The sequence below is a fragment of the Thermobia domestica genome, chromosome 5 (genome assembly GCF_964235325.1).
Source record: "Thermobia domestica chromosome 5, izTheDome1.hap1.1, whole genome shotgun sequence".
NCBI classification, from domain to species: domain Eukaryota; kingdom Metazoa; phylum Arthropoda; class Insecta; order Zygentoma; family Lepismatidae; genus Thermobia; species Thermobia domestica.
This window is the reverse complement of record NC_137458.1, coordinates 146048216-146065378: the sequence shown is the minus strand read 5'-3', so window position 1 is coordinate 146065378 and position 17163 is coordinate 146048216. Positions and strand designations below refer to the sequence as shown.

Sequence of the window (17163 nt, the reverse complement as noted above, 5' to 3'; positions counted from 1 at the left end):
AGCCAAGGGCGCCCATGTTGTGGTTTCCAAGGGGGGCAAGTATAAGCGACGTTTCAAATATAATTTCAAATTTTGCTGTAACTAATGTAAAAATTCTATTGGGTTTTCGATATTCCCAAGTACAATTTCCTCTTAGGGGGGCGATCGCCGCACCTTGCCCCCCCCTGATGGGTGCCCTTGCTACAAGCAATTACGCCTTTGTAGTATTGAATGGTATTATTCTGTACCCGATTAGTAATTGTAGATCTAAAATACTTCCACCTATATTTTCAGAAAAAAAATGATAAAACTAGATTATTTTCTATAAGAGAAAGAATATATATGCAGTGTAAAATCAAATGCTCATGCTATATCAATCATTTCCCTGTTATACAAGTATAATATTATTAAGAAAGTGTACACATACATGTTAAGAGTTAGGAAATTTGGAAAATCCCGACCCGGACAACCACCCGTGGGTGCGCTCCTTGCCTAATAGGATGTAATATTTCAAGTTTGAGTAATAATTTTTAAAGCAGTTTAGCTCTATTCGCGCTGAAAATAGAAAAAAATAATTCTTCACGTTCAAATTCATAAAGAAGCTTAGCTCAACTCACCTCAAAATGAATGAAGAAATATGAGCTCGTTCATATTCAGAGTCATAAAGTAGCTTAGCTTAACTTACACTCAAAATAAAAACCATACAATTTAACGCTCAACCTCATAAACTAGTCAGCTCAACTCACTTCTTTTTTAAAGGTCTAGTTTATATTCAAATTCATAAAGTAGCTTAGTATAACTCACGCTTAAAATGAATGAAACAAATAATCTAGTTCACATTCAAACCTAAAGTAGCTTAGCTTAACTCACGCTCAAAATAAAAGCTTAGCAAATCCACATTCAAACTCATAAATTAGTTCAGCTCAACTTACACTTGAAATAAACCTAAAAGCTAAGCTAGTTCACAATTCAAACTCATAAATTAGTTCCCCTCAACTTCAACATACTCGAAATTTAAACCAAAAAAAAAAAAAAAATGTCTAGTTCGTATTTAAACTCATGAAGTAGCTGAGCTTAGTTCATTTTCACATTCATGGATTTGGTGATAGATCGCACTCCTCAAGTGAGATAGACATTTATTTAATTCACTCTCTGTCTGTTTTAGCCCAAAGGGCATAACCGTAAGGCTTTCTCACTATTTCTCCTAAGTTTTGTGAATAATGCAAAAACATGCGAAGAATATAAGAACTTTTGAAAGAAAACTATCATTAAAAATATATACTATTAGACCTACTTTTATAATTAGTTTCAGATCTTCACTTACAGCTCAAAAATCTGTGAAAATATTTGGGACTTCAGAATTATCAAGTTCTGAATTATCTGTACTATATAAAAGGTAGTGAAAACCACTAAAGTAAAATAATAATTATTCTTATCTAATTAATCATATTGATAAATATTGCACGTGTAAGTGTTATTACGTTATTACCTTACAAAAAATAAATAGAAATTGGCGGAGGAACTGCAGGCGCTTTTTGATTTTGCTATTTGTTACTTTTTTCTTTTGTCAATATATCTTCCCAGTTGACAACGCTGCTCATCATCGTAACACAGCTGCTTGCTACGGAGTCAAGGTGTTCCGAGTTGATTGTGACGTCACTCGCACAGGTACAATAGTTGTAGTGGATGTCACATATGATGTAGTAAGGCGCGCGAAAGCCAAGTGTGATGTTTTAAAAGGCAGATAAAAGTGTGCACGGACGGGTTACAGGCACAGCTGATGTTCCTGACAAGCGAAGCGGTTAATCGTAATTTTTACTTTTTAACAAACGGTAGTGTGGGTGACGGTTTTCCTTTGCTGTTGTGTTTTCAATCAACATTTTAGTGCATTCAAGAGCTCTATAGTGATTTTTTTTAAAATAAAACATTTGTTTTGGAATTATTGTTTCCAGTCAAGTGATAGACAAAACAACACATTTTTATTGGAATAATTTTGGAAAGAAAGGTTAGTGAAAAGCATTTTGCACTTACTATTGGTGCTGAGAGATTTCTATTTGCACCGGACAATGACAACTCGGAATATTAGAAATTAATAATAAAGCAATTACTGACAAATTATTATTATTATTATTATTTTAATCTACTGGCATATCCGGTCTTAGAGACTCTCCCTTGGCAGTTAACAGAGTCAGGTTCCCCGCTTTTGGTAATTTAGTGAAAAACAAATTTGACACATTCATTTTGATTTCTTTAACGTATTTTGACTTTAGAAAATAGATAAATATAATTAGAAATGATATGAATAAGTGCCAACTATGCTTTTTCCTTTTATACTTCCTTCTCTGTAAAGGAACGGGTGAGGGACCTCACTATAGTCTATAGACTATTTGATCTCTTTAAGTCTTTAGTGCTGAAGACGCCTATTTCGTCCACTAGCCAGGGCCCTGTCTGAAGTTGGGGCCCTAGACAGCTGCTTAATTTGCCTAAGGATGGTGATAGCTGACTAATGGGTAGTAATAGCTACATTCCGATATGAAGATCTGCAGGCGCATTTTGATTTGCTATTTGTTCTGCAAGTATTCTGACCAGTTCGTGCGTTAATAAATATAATAATAATAATAATAATAATAATAATAATAATAATAATAATAATAATAATAATAATAATAATAATAATAATAATAATAATAATAATAATAATAACAGCAACAATATTCAAACTTTCAAGTCCAGAACTGAATTTGAGAAACGGATTTTTTTCTCTAAATCTAAACTATATTACACTTAAAGACACAAAATGGACCATCGCTGTATAGAAATTCCAATTCTTTATGGTAATTATGATATTTAATTGTGTCATATTTAGTCTACATTACGTATTCCCGTTAGAATGTGAATACTTTATTGTTGATGAACGAGGAGTTCATTCAAAAACAGAAAATCTATGCATTTCATGAGTATTATAAAATTAATCTCAATGCCGTTACAGTCCTACCTTGAGCTAAAGCCGGCAACACAGTTTTATTTTTGGGTATAAGCTATCGGCTACCACCGCCGTTATTTTACTGGTATTTTAAACCATAGTTTCAGTCTATTTTTGGTTAAACTAGCCAATCGTGACCCAGTTACTTCACGGTGCTATGTGAACACTGAAAATTGTGTGTCCCCCCCCCCCTCCACCAGTTAGTTGTTGGATTAGAGTGCAAAGCGTCTTTCAACAATCACGGTATTGCAATCAAAACTTTCAAGACTCTTCCACCAGGAAGCTAACCCGAGACTCGTGCATTAAAGTATCTATTGTTACTTGATTTCTTCTAAGTCACGCACATACTGATTGTAATCATGTATTTTTGTGACATGTATGAATAGTGTAGAGCAGGGATGCAAATAAGCAACAAAATTTTACTAGCCCAAGAAAAAAGCTACTAGCCCATATCTCGCAATAGAAATCATTTACTTACCTTCGGTATGATAAATACTCGCCAGCACCAATGAACCACTCGTCCCGGGGGAGTGGGCGAGTGGTTATTTGCATCCCTGGTGTAGAGAATATTAATAAATTTAAATATTTAGGTATAGTTTTAGCAAATATAATAAGAACTAAGGTGGTGTGGGTTTTTAAAAAATATAAAATTAATGGAATAAAATGCAATCTATTTTTAAAATAATGTGTTATAGAGAATGATAGAAAATAGATAAATATAAATGTATAACATGATAATTTTGTCCATCTTAGTATATGGATATGAAATGTGCACATTAATTCACGAAAAGATGACCGCAAAGAAAATATTTGGAATAAATAAATTAAAAAAAAAACGAATAAATGGAGAAAAGGGTTATAAATTAGAAAATCCCTTTCTTTCAAAATATCAAGAAGCTAAGATAATCTTACAAACCAGTGGCGTTCGCAAGGAGAGTTTCAGGTCAGGAATTCACAAATGAATACAAAAAGTCCTAGACAATGTTAGTTTCTAGTGAACAACATCGTGTCTGTAGGTTCTCCCATTTCCTCCCACATTTACATTCCATCAATTCCTTTCTTAACCATTTACTTTCATTAATTATTTCTCTCCTTTAGTCAAGAAGGTATTAGTGGGACATAAACTGAAAGACTTCATCTTGTATATAAAGAAAAGATGTGAAATTTAATTATCGGGGTTAAACTTTCTAAAGGTAACAGTAAATAACATTCAGCTTTGAATCCACTAGACATAATTTCATATATATTGCGCTGGAAGTATCCCGGGTTTTAAAGTATTTATTTATTTATTTACTTTACTTTACATTACTTCAATGTAAATTACAAAGAAAGTAGGCCTAATAAATTATATGCTCATTTTTCAATTTTTATTTGCGACACGTGTAATATATTAGAAAGACAACTAAAACTAGAAAATTTGTAATAAAAAGTTTTTGTTTTATCAAATACATGCCTTAGATTTAAATTTGTTCAACTTCTTGATACATGAAATGGTACATTTATTTCAATTTTTGTAGGTTTTTTTCTGTTCTTTATAAATATAGTACATTTGGGAAAGTGTGAATGTTGTTTTTTTTTAAAAAAAATAAAAATAAGACATTTTTGGCTAAAAGAAATCGTTTGGACAAAATAAAAGTTAAAAGAGGAAAGAGAGAAAGTTAAAAGATGAAGCTGAAGATCGAAAAACATGGAAGAAACATTTCCAGGACCGAATATAAGAATAAGAAAACTCGTTAGTCGCAGGACCTCCAGAGCAAACAGAATACTTAATAATGATAATAGGTCTAACAGCACAGACAGTAGGCCTAACAGTGCGAAACGGTAGAGTAACCAACTACCAGCGTTGACTCTTAAGTTGCAATTGTCCACTTTGCCGATTATTTGCCAACCAACAATTGCCAACGTAGACGGCAAATTGTTGGTTGGCCAACACACGCTTTAGATTACATTAGGTCAACATGTTTCCCAACTTCATTTTTTGCAATTTGAAATCCCGACTATGCCAACTATTAGTCTGCGTAGAGCCTACCAAATGCGCAGCTTTGGGATACTCTTCATTATACTAGCAAAGGCCTCGTTCCATATCAGCCTTCGCTAAATGTATGGAATACAACAACGCAACCCATGCAAAACAGAAAATAAACGCTTATGATATAACTGCTATGCCAAAAAAACAAACTTATCACGAACTTAAACGCAAAGTTGCGTTGCGTCGAGTCAAACTACTACGGAATGAAGTTCCAAATCTTTGTTAATATTTTCATTATTCAACCAAATCGTGTTTTGTTTACAAAATTGTGTTAGTCTAACTGTCTGGCGCTACTGCTCACGAATTCATAGGATTTAGCCAAATGACAAATGTTTCATTTACTTATTCTCAGTGTAGGTAACGGAGTTTTCTGCTTCCTAATTCAAGAAGTGTGCTAATTTGCCTTTCGATATTAAACTAAAGTGCAAAGAATTTTGCTTTCCATAAGTACACTTTTTCTGTTTTGAAAAACATCTAATACTACGTAAAACAATGGTTTAATGATCAAACTTTTGTCAGTGTGTGGTTTTTCACTGAATATCCTAAACGTCACAAACTGAACCAAAAAACATATCAACAAATCTTTTATCTGATGTGATATTCCTGCGTACTGCGAAGAAACCAATTATTTCCAGTTTCATGTAAAATGTTCGGTGTGTAATTTACTGTAACGCTGTTTGAATCGTAAGTGTTTTGTTAAGGTCATTGTAGCAGATGACGCGAAAAGATTTCCATATAATTCAGCGCGAACAAGGTGAGTACATTCACTCTCACCTGCACAGCAAAGGAATTATTTAAGAACAGAAAGAAAAGAATGAAAGATTGCCCTTGACACATTAAGTGTATTCTGCGAAACGAAAATAAAGAAAAGAAGAAGAACTTGTTTCTTAATTTTTTTTCTCGGCAACAAGGAAAATTAATTATAAAACATGGTTTTAGAAAAAAAAACAGATAAAACTGTAATCTTTTATTAGGGCTGATCAGGGTCCGATTAAAGGGAGGGGGGTTATGGGGATCTAGCCACGGGCCTCCACTCTGATCAAAATCTCAACTGTTAACTAAAGAGAATCATGAAGATACAATCACCATCATAAAATAAAATATGACCAAAAATATGAAACATATTCCCTTAATTTTCCTAATGTACTTTCACAGAAATGTATGAGGTGAAGTCGGCAGGGGCCACATATTTTTTCCAGCCCCGGACCTCCAGAGGTTTAATCCAGCCCTGGGGCTAATACGAGTTATTTATTATTATTGATGTCCTTGAAAGATTAGCGCTCCCATACACTCAGTCCTAGTTCGATTACCGGTGAAGTAACATTAGTTTTCGGTAGTAATAACCATAGTTAGAAAATCTAATGAAATTACTATGGAAAAATAATTGATTTAATTAAGAAATTATTTTCAAGTTAAAATTAACTTCAATATTAATTGATTAAAATTAAAATTAAAAATGGCAATTCCCAGTACAATGCAATAAGGACTGTCTTCATTTGTGAAAGTAAATGTAAAATTTAATAGTTAAAGCTATGCATTGTATTCAAGCAAAATTGATAATTTATATTTTTAAAAAACTACAATCACAACATCATACTATGAAACGCAGAAAAATATAAGATTTTTTGTCATTTAAATTAACTTTTTGTGGATCAATTACTTCTATACTTTTTCAAGTGACATTATTCATACATAAATGTATGTCATTTCTCCAGTCACTGTTCTGAAACTGCTTTTTAAGTTTTCGATATAAGTCGAAAAAAGTTCTTGTAGAATATTTCATATGTTTTGAGGGGGGGGGGAATTACGATTAACTTAATCGTTACGATTTTTTAAAGGATTGCCAAATAAAATATTAAGTGATGAAAACTTTAATTGATTAAATTGAAAGTTAACACAATTTTTGTTTAATTTAATCGCCCAATTTTTTTAACGGAAGAATTACCATGGTAATGACCTAGCATTGTGAGCAGTGTTTATTCCTGTCACAATTCTTGGTGTATATAGCCCCTCCCCATCTCCTGGAGATGCTCGGCATCTTTCTCCCGAAGTTAAGACAAATTAAATGGTGATTGTATAGAGTATCACTCCTGTGGAGTAGGTTTATATGTTCTTGTGGAGATAATGTCTTAATGCAGCACCTTCATATTTCCACTCCGTTTCCGGTCAAAACTTTCTAGAAGAAAGGCCGGATTATGAGATTATTAGAGAATAACATAAGATAAAAAGGTAACAAACCCCTCTCTTAGTGTATGGTTATTCGAGAATGCGTTTTTGATGCGTTACCCCGCAGCGAACGCGATCTAGGTGGCTATTCGGTAATTTTAATAAATCATACTGTGAGCCAGTCAGGGTTTCCAGGTCTTTTTGCCAGGTCCAGGCCTATAATATCAGAGATCCAATACTCTGCACAAAGCATCTTCCAAGCAGCTGTTTCTTGCTAAAATCCCCTCGCCTGGCAACAGGTCTTTCCTCTTTTTTCCTTCCTTTAGACATCTTTTAAACAGCAGACGGTCTATTGGGTGATATCAATAAAAATAAGTAACTACTCCTGAGAAGTCCGGCTCGAGAATCGGAGTAACTACACCTGGAGTAATCTCCTCCCTCAATTTCGTATCAATGGGTGATATCAATAAAACGGAGAAGTTACTCATTACGCCCAATTTTGAAGTAGTTACTCGCATTGGTATCAATAAAAAGAGAACTGAGCATTAGTCGTCTCGGCTGACCTCGGAGAAGCCCCGCCCTTTTGAAGTAACCACACCTCTATTCTCGAGCCGAATAACTACTCCGCGTTTGATATCAATAAAAATCAAGACTCTTCTGTGATGCTAGTAACTTCTCCAAATTTGTGGAGCAAGCTAAATAGGTGACTCCGTGCGAAATATTTCAGAGTATATGATTGTTTTGCTATGTAGTAAAACTTATAAATTGCATAGAAATGTTGCAAATGGAGATTACAAAAAACATAGGTTCATGAAAGAAAATGTAAAGTAGTTAGCACAACATTTTTTAGAAGAATCAACGGAAATTTGGGATGGTGCACTACGTAATGGCAAAAAGATGCGGGTTTTCTTGCTTTACGTGAGTGATCCGGGATTGCAGGTCTGAATTGAATGTCAGGGGATTCTGTTGTGGCTCAAAGTACTGTGTCTATGACTACTACAAGTGTAATGGATGCGATTATTGCGAAATCTGAAAATTGATTGTTTTCGGAGGTGTGTGTAATATTCAAACAGCAAAGGCAGAGTGGCAAGAACAATATACATTTCCGGGTGCTATCGGAGCACTTGACTATAAACACGTGGCAATAAAGAAACCTAGTACTTTGGAGACGAATACGCTAATAGGAAGAGCTCATTCGTGGCTAAGCGGATAGCGCACATGCCTTTGGCATGAGAGACCCGCGTTCGATTCCCGGCGGGAGTTCATATGGTTCGGATTCCAAGTTACTCATCCGTCCATATAGCCTCGCTACTGAAAAGGACATTAAACTCAAAATCAACTCAACTCAGCGCTGATAGGAAGGTTGTATACATGAGAATGTATATTTTTTTATGCCAAGGTGAAAGGGGACGCGTATGGTGTGGATAACGCAATCAGATTCATGTGCTTTATGACGTGACTGGCTGGACTATTTAAAAAAGGAAACAAAGGGACCAAGTGTCTGATTTCGTTCTTCAAGCCAAACAATCTACAAAGACCTTGGACAACACGTGATATGTACTTGTCGTACTAATCTTGATATTGCTGGATTCCAATCAACATCCATCAGTTCCAAGAAGTTCGTTCCCGTGGTTTCAGTATTACTTTCTTGTTTCCCGTTTTCTTTTTCAAATTAGTTTTTTTTTTTTCTTAATGCTCGCTCGGATATTAAAGATTCTCTTTTGGATTTGTCTCTCATTTGTAGATGTATTTGATATTTCGTTGCATTTCACTGTAATTGCCTTCAAAGCTTCGGCTTTCCTTCGTTTACTTTTTGGTAACTGTGACTTTGAAAGTACCACTGGAATTTTTATAATATCCACAAATGCACTTTAATTGAAACTGTCGTTGCTACTTGTCCCTTCCATGGCGTTTAGGATATTACGCCATAAGTTAAAAACAACGAAATGACCGCGCGACGGATGGGAGAAATGAGTAACTACTTCTTTTATTGATACGACTCAGTGCTACGTGCAGAGGAAGCGCGAGTAAACGTTCATAAATCTGAAGCAGACTAGTCCTGAGTAGTGGCTTGTTTTATTGATACGAAATTGAGGGAGGAGATTACTCCAGGTATAGTTACTCCGATTCTCGAGCAGGACTTCTCAGGAGTAGTTACTTATTTTTATTGATATCACCCAATAAAACAAGCCACTACTCAGGTCTAGTCTGCTCCAGATTTATGAACGTTTACTCGCGCTTCCTCTGCACGTAGCACTGAGTCGTATCAATAAAAGAAGTAGTTACTCATTTCTCCCATCCGTCGCGCGGTCATTTCGTTGTTTTTAACTTATGGCGTAATATCCTAAACGCCATGGAAGGGACAAGTAGCAACGACAGTTTCAATTAAAATGCATTTGTGGATATTATAAAAATTCCAGTGGTACTTTCAAAGTCACAGTTACCAGAAAGTAAACGAAGGAAAGCCGAAGCTTTGAAGGCAATTACAGTGAAATGCAACGAAATATCAAATACATCTACAAATGAGAGCAAATCCAAAAGAGAATCTTTAATATCCGAGCGAGCATTAAGAAAAAAAAAAAACTAATTTGAAAAAGAAAACGGGAAACAAGAAAGTAATACTGAAACCACGGGAACGAACTTCTTGGAACTGATGGATGTTGATTGGAATCCAGCAATATCAAGATTAGCACGACAAGTGCATATCACGTGTTGTCCAAGGTCTTTGTAGATTGTTTAGCTTTAAGAACGAAATCAGACACTTGGTCCCTTTGTTTCCTTTTTTAAATAGTCCAGCCAGTCACGTCATAAAGCACATCAATCTGATTGCGTTTTCCACACCATACGCGTCCCCTTTCACCTTGGCATAAAAAAATATACATTCTCATGTATACAACCTTCCTATCAGGGTTGAGTTGAGTTGATTTTGAGTTTAATGTCCTTTTCAGTAGCGAGGCTATATGGACGGATGAGTAACTTGGAATCCGAACCATATGAACTCCCGCCGGGAATCGAACGCGGGTCTCTCATGCCAAAGGCATGTACGCTCTCCGCTTAGCCACGAAGGAGCTCTTCCTATTAGCGTATTCGTCTCCAAAATACTAGGTTTCTTTATTGCCACGTGTTTATAGTCAAGTGCTCCGATAGCACCCGGAAATGTATATTGTTCTTGCCACTCTGCCTTTGCTGTTTGAATATTACACACATCTCCGGAAACAATCAATTTTCAGATTTCGCAATAATCGCATCCATTACACTTGTAGTAGTCATAGACACAGTACTTTGAGCCACAACAGAATCCCCTGAAATTCAATTCAGACCTGGAATCCCGGATCACTCACGTAAAGCAAGAAAACCCGCATCTTTTTGCCATTACGTAGTGCACCATCCCAAATTTCCGTTGATTCTCCTAAAAAATGTTGTGCTAACTACTTTACATTTTCTTTCATGAACCTATGTTTTTTGTAATCTCCATTTGCAACATTTCTATGCAATTTATAAGTTTTACTACATAGCAAAACAATCATATACTCTGAAATATTTCGCACGGAGTCACCTATTTAGCTTGCTCCACAAATTTGGAGAAGTTACTAGCATCACAGAAGAGTCTTGATTTTTATTGATATCAAACGCGGAGTAGTTATTCGGCTCGAGAATAGAGGTGTGGTTACTTCAAAAGGGCGGGGCTTCTCCGAGGTCAGCCGAGACGACTAGTGCTCAGTTCTCTTTTTATTGATACCAATGCGAGTAACTACTTCAAAATTGGGCGTAATGAGTAACTTCTCCGTTTTATTGATATCACCCATTGTTTCGAAACGCACCAAATACACTCGAGCCGACGTTTTCTGCGCGTTTTTATTGCTTTCGTGTTTGCAGCACATTGTGATTAGCCATCCACATTTAAATACATGGTCAGCGTATTCTAAGCGTACGCATGAGCAATAAAAACTCTTTGCAAACGCTTCAAATAACCGCCTATTCTTCTGTTTATGTATCATCCAGTTAAGAGTGCACCATCTGACCAGTCATGTTTTATTAGTTTATGAGGGGAAGTACTTTATTTAGTGTATTATCAAAACTGACAAGGTTGGCAGTTAACTGAAACATTTTTCCATAAGGAATAATTTTAAAAATTCTGCTGGACAAAAGCTAAGTTTAAAAATTGTCGTGTTTCTCGTCTCATCTCGAATTTCAAAACGTACTTCTCGAATCGTGGGTAACACTCCTAACAGTGATGACCAAATTGCGGCTCGCAGGCCGGATGAGGCCTGACTGATAGCATGTTTTATGTGACTCTTGAGTAAAAAATGCGAGATTTAGTGTTGTGCTGTATCCTTAAAATCGCAACAAGAAATGGAAGTGGACTCTTGTAATAATAATTAAATGAATCAAACAAAAAAGATAAACCAAATTGTTTCCATTAAAAGGAATTCTTGTTCTATAGTGCATTTAGCACTTTTGTTTTAAATGTTCGAGTAATGATGTTCTTAAATTTTGGCCGTTCTATGTTTGTTTTTCTTTAGGCCCTATTTATTTATTTTTAATTAGCCTTATCCCCATGTGTTGTTTTTATTTAATCCTGGCCCTCATTGCAGTATACATTATCTATCACTGGCCTATAAAATAGTTGAAGAAGCCATGGTTCAACAATGCTCAGCTTACGACTAGAACAACAAAGTAGTGGTAGATGTGTATGTATGCCACCATTTTCGCCAGACCTAATCGCGTACGAAGCCGTGTTTTCGATTTTCGACTCCAATGGGGGCTTGGAGGGGAGTTACACGATCTGGAGGTTCAAAAAAGTATAGAGTATCACAGAAGCCTTTCAAGTTAGGCAACCCAAACTACTCTGCTGTGTTGTAAATTGCAAAGAACAGGCACTTCTGCTAGCGTAAATAATAATAATAATAATAATAATAATAATAATAATAATAATAATAATAATAATAATAATAATAAAAACTAAAAACTACCGATATCAGGGTCTCTAATCCATATGTTTTAGGGTCGCTAATGAGATAGATAGTAACACTCCCAAAATACCGTTTAAGTTCAGCTCCCATAAGCACAGTGGCGGAGCCAAGGGAGGGCCAGGGGGGCTGTTAGGCCTAAACAAATTCTACCAAAGACTGTCTTGATTCTTATATAACTCTAACTCTCATCAAAACATCGTTTTATTATTTTATCAGGCTTAACTTATACATTTCTACCGAATTGCTCCTTTAAACCACAAACCATAATCTTCACGTAAACTTCTTACTCAATTCTTAAATTAGCAACTGCCAACTTCACATAAACACACACTATGAAAATCTACCACAATTATACAAACAATCTACCTCGCAACGCTCTTCAGTTTCTTTTTCAGTATGTGCACTAACTTTTAACACTTTCTGCCCATATGCTCCCAACAGGGGCCAGGCTCCCTTGCTCAAATTCTTGCCCCCCCCCCCTAGTGACCCATACACACAGGGTGATACTGCTATAGGTCGACAAATGGTGAGTTGGCAGTGTCCACAAGTGAAACTACTATCGAAACATCCCTCGATAGCATAGTTACCAACTGCAGATTACCGTATGTTGCAATAGTCTGCGTTTCGAGTAAAAAGCTTCAGGATTGTTTTTGTTTGTAGTACAGCAAGGTCTAATTCATCGAAATTTGTAATGTGAATGCATTGACTTCACCATCTGAACGTTCGTTTTAACCTCTGACCCTTATCTAGTTATCTCGTTTGTTTCGACAAATAGCCAGAAAAAAAGCAAAATCAATCGGTATTGTCATTCACTTCAATGTAAAGTCATACTAAAATATGAGATGCTTACTTACAAATACCACACACTGCAGGACGAAAGAAGTCTTCATACACTACTTATTATAATTCGCACACTAAGTAATTAATTTTCATTGATTATGGCGACATAGAACAAATGCGTAGCATCCATGAAATAATTTATTATTATTATTATTATTATTATTATTATTATTATTATTATTATTATTATTATTATTATTAAAGAATCTCAATATGGAGCCGTCTTGTTTAATATACACTAAAAGAAGAGACCAGAGTTTTTATTATATCTGATATAATCATTATCTCTGTTGTTCGTATCTCGATCGTTTGAGAAAATTAAGATGCTGAATACTACCAACACTTACTATTTGCTACCGATACTGGTTCTCCCTCTCGACTACCTTCTGGTTAGTGTTGCCACGAGACGAGACGAGACGAGACTTCAGGCTGTCTCGTCTCGTCTCGTGCAAAGCATGTCCCGTCTCGCGTCTCGTCTCGAAAAAATGTGCTCGTCCCGTCTCGTGTCTCGTCTCGAGAGGTTCTGTCTCGTCTCGTCTCGTTTGTCTCGTCTTGTCTCGTAAAAAATATAGCAGCATACCATGGGAACGAAAGTAAAATCTAGCAGGCTGCACCATGCTAATCAAGATACAACTAAGTTATTACCCTGGACACACAAGAGAAGAACAGAGATGGATTAGGTCAGTGGATCGGTGGGTCAGTGGGTCAAGTGGGTCAAGTTTTCTGAGTGGATCAGTGGATCGTGGGTCAACAGCATGTGACCCATTGTGACCCACCACCCACCTTGACCCACTGCGACCTCCCACCCACCGTGACCCACTGCGACCCACCACCCACCGTGACCCACTGCGACCTACCACCCACCATGACCCACTGCAGCCCACCGGCTCAGTATGATCTACCGACCCACTCTGCTCACTGCACTGTAGACAGAATATTCTGAAGAATGTAAATTTTTCTTCGTTTTACTTTCAAGATCTTCATTTCCCTTCCTTTTCCATTTATTTCTGTCTACTTACCTGAGATGAGTAAATCTAACCAAGTGAAAAAAGATCTTCAGGCACTTTTGGATATTGATATTTTTAGTTGTAATAATAGCAATAGGGCTTATACTACTACTTGGCTTTCGAGACCTGTGAGTTTTAGAGGAGCTAACTACTGGAAAAAATACATTTTTGAATCACTGTAATATATAAATTATTATATGAAAAAATGAATGTAACTATTTGTGCCTGATCATCACGGTCAAATTGCAAAGTCAAATGAAATTCCTTTTGGTATATAGTTAGGCCTTAATTCAAATTGGGATGTTATATTGCTTTCATTATAATGCATAATATCCTAAGGAGGTAGTGAGAATCCGAATTTTTGCGAAACAAAATGAGTATTTCGCAAGCCGTTAAACTTACGGAGCTGAAATTCAGTGTATTAACTGTTTATTGAAAATAAACATCCTAGCAGTTTTTAAAATTCTCCTTTATGGGGGAGGGGGGCACATTCTATATATGGAAAATTGGTAGTGAGTTGGTTTGTAAAAATGATCGAAAACGATCGATGTTATTTAAGAAAAAAATCAGAAGCAAAAAATACAGTGTTTGGCTTCATATATCCATTGCTTTCTACTATAATAATTACTGAAGCTTATCTTTATTATATAGAGCGCTTACAGCACAGGACAATCAACCCATAAAGTTGTGACTAAAATAGGCATAAAATTTGTACTGTAAGATTAATTACACGGAAATTTTAAGTTTGGATTGTACGCATAATTATATGGAAAATTTTACACTATTTTTTCTTTACGTTCGTACACTTACCTTAATTTGGAAGTTTCAAATTTCATCCTTTGTTCCACTCAAAAGTATCGATGATAATTTAATTGAAATTCATCGTAATTTGGCACAGGGCAAACAGTAATGTGGTATTTGAACAGGAAGAAGGAATGAAATTCCTATTCACCTATGAACACTTTCCAGGAACCTCGTTCCCTTTCGCTTTCTAGACGGGGGAGGGAACTTGGGAATGGCATCAAACCTCCATGTGTAATTACAAAAATTAAATTTATAAACAAATAAGAAATCATCAGTTTATCAGGCTTTAATTGATAATTTATTCACAAGATTCCCTATCGAAGGCGTGAAGTTTCTGTTCTCCATGAGTCGAAATTGCCAACTAACATGGTCGATATGGAAAAGATGTTGCATGGTGATAGAGAGATGATACTTCTTGCTGAGTATTTCAAAACTGACCAAGAAATATCGTTATCAGACTTAAGTCTAACAAGCAGATTGTCGATGGCTCAGTGGTAAAGCGTTCACCTCTGGTGCCTGAGTTCTCGGGTTCGATCCCAGCCCCCGCCAAGTGAACTTTGTGGTGGACAAACACCGTGTGCGTGGGTTTTCTCGGGGTTCTCCCGTTTCCTCCCGCTTTCTTCATTCCGCCATTTCATTCATTACTCATCATCACCGTCTCCTCTAGCCTAACCGGCATAATCGTGGGACGTAAAACTCAAAGATTTCATTTCATTTCATTTTTCGAATGTGTGTGTTTTCTCGAAGTTGTCTAATATCCTACCACTTTCTTCATTCCACTAATTTTCCCATCATCATCTATTCGGGGTGGGCCAAAGTTGCCTAAAGATCTTAAAAATAAAATCAAATAAGCTAACAAAGCAAGGACAAATAGTTTACAAGATAATATATCTCTGCTGTTAGTTGTCTGAGGCTTCTCGACCCTGGCTTTTTTTTTTTTTTTTTTTTTTTTTACATTCTGAGACATTAAAATTTGTTTAACCAGTTTCAATACACGAATATACAGTAAGTTGCTCATAGGTACGTCGAAGATGAAGACACTAATGTCAAATAATGTTTACAGGACAAGCAAAGTTCGATCTAAAGGTGTCACCATCCCCGACACTATCGTATACTATCAGCCCACTTGCTTTATAGTGTCTGTATATATATATATATATATATATATATATATATATATATATATATATATATATATATATATATATATATAGAGAGAGAGAGAGAGAGAGAGAGAGAGAGATGGAAAGATATATAGATAAATAGAGAAATAGATATGTGTGTACACTTTGATTTCATATATTCCAGCCTTTAGGTTTCACAGTGTTAACCACACCAATCCAAAAACTACTTTCCACTTTAGCATGTTTAGATTTGTTGCAATTATTTTTTAAAAAAAGAAAGCTCGGAACCAAATAATTTTATTGAGTAATGGAAAGTATTTGATTGAAATTTTATATGTTACTGCACAGTAAGCTCTACTTAAAGTGCCATAGTAATGGGAGCTGAACGACACATCGGACGAAAGAATGCTTGGGACCAGTCTTCACCTCCATGGTACAAATCTGTTCCCATAACAGCGGGGTTGTGTGACACTATATGGTGGTTGCCCCGTTTGTGTAACAAACTCATGACAGTACACCCAGATTAGCTAGTGGTCTAAAAAAAGTTGATTTTTGGGTGGCCATTTTGGATTAAAGTTTCTTATATTGTCGTGATCTATTCGCAATCATACAACGTACATCTTCATACCAAGCCGAGCGGTCTGCCGCGATAGACCATCGGCTTGAAGGACCTGGGTTGAGTCCCGGAAGGGTCATGTGTATGGATTTTATCAGCATTTGTTTCTTCGTATTATGTCAGGCGGCGAAATCGTACGGGATAAAAGGATTTCAGTCTGAAAAAAATTGGAGAGAATATCCTCCCCAGGATATTTTCATGGGAGTAAGGAATTAGTAAAAATATAGGATATACATTTTATGGCAAGTTTAAAAATATGGTTTGGGTATCCTATTTCTTTTCTGTTAATTATGTTCTTCAATGTTTGAATTTTGACCATTCTCATGATATTTTCTGCTTTCAACGGAGTTCCATGAATATTATACCAAATGTTCTTTACACTCTGTAAGAAACCATTTCTGAAGATAATTCAGGTCCTAATGAATATTATTCACTAGGAAAGGGAAGTATTTCCCTCCTCACAACATGGAAGCAGAGGGCAATTTCGCACTCTGGTCAGATGAAACATTTCCGCGTAACAAAACGAAGATCCCCCTGTAAAACCTCTTCACTGCCAGTGTTATTGTTAGTATCATAAATTTGCTGAAAGCAAACAATTTGAAGGGCTCGTCAATAATATCTTTGCTTTCTTTGTCCTTCGCT

The 17163-nt window shown here is 36.0% G+C and overlaps 1 protein-coding gene across 1 annotated transcript in view; it reads left to right on the top strand.

Moving 5' to 3' along the window:
• The first annotated feature begins 1672 nt into the window (after positions 1-1672).
• The window catches only part of LOC145686151 (sodium- and chloride-dependent GABA transporter 2-like), a 193897-nt gene continuing 178406 nt past the window's right edge, over positions 1673-17163 (top strand). The window contains exon 1 of the mRNA XM_081759143.1: positions 1673-1984. The gene's annotated coding sequence lies outside the window, so the exon portion shown is untranslated. The remainder of the gene's footprint in view (positions 1985-17163) is intronic.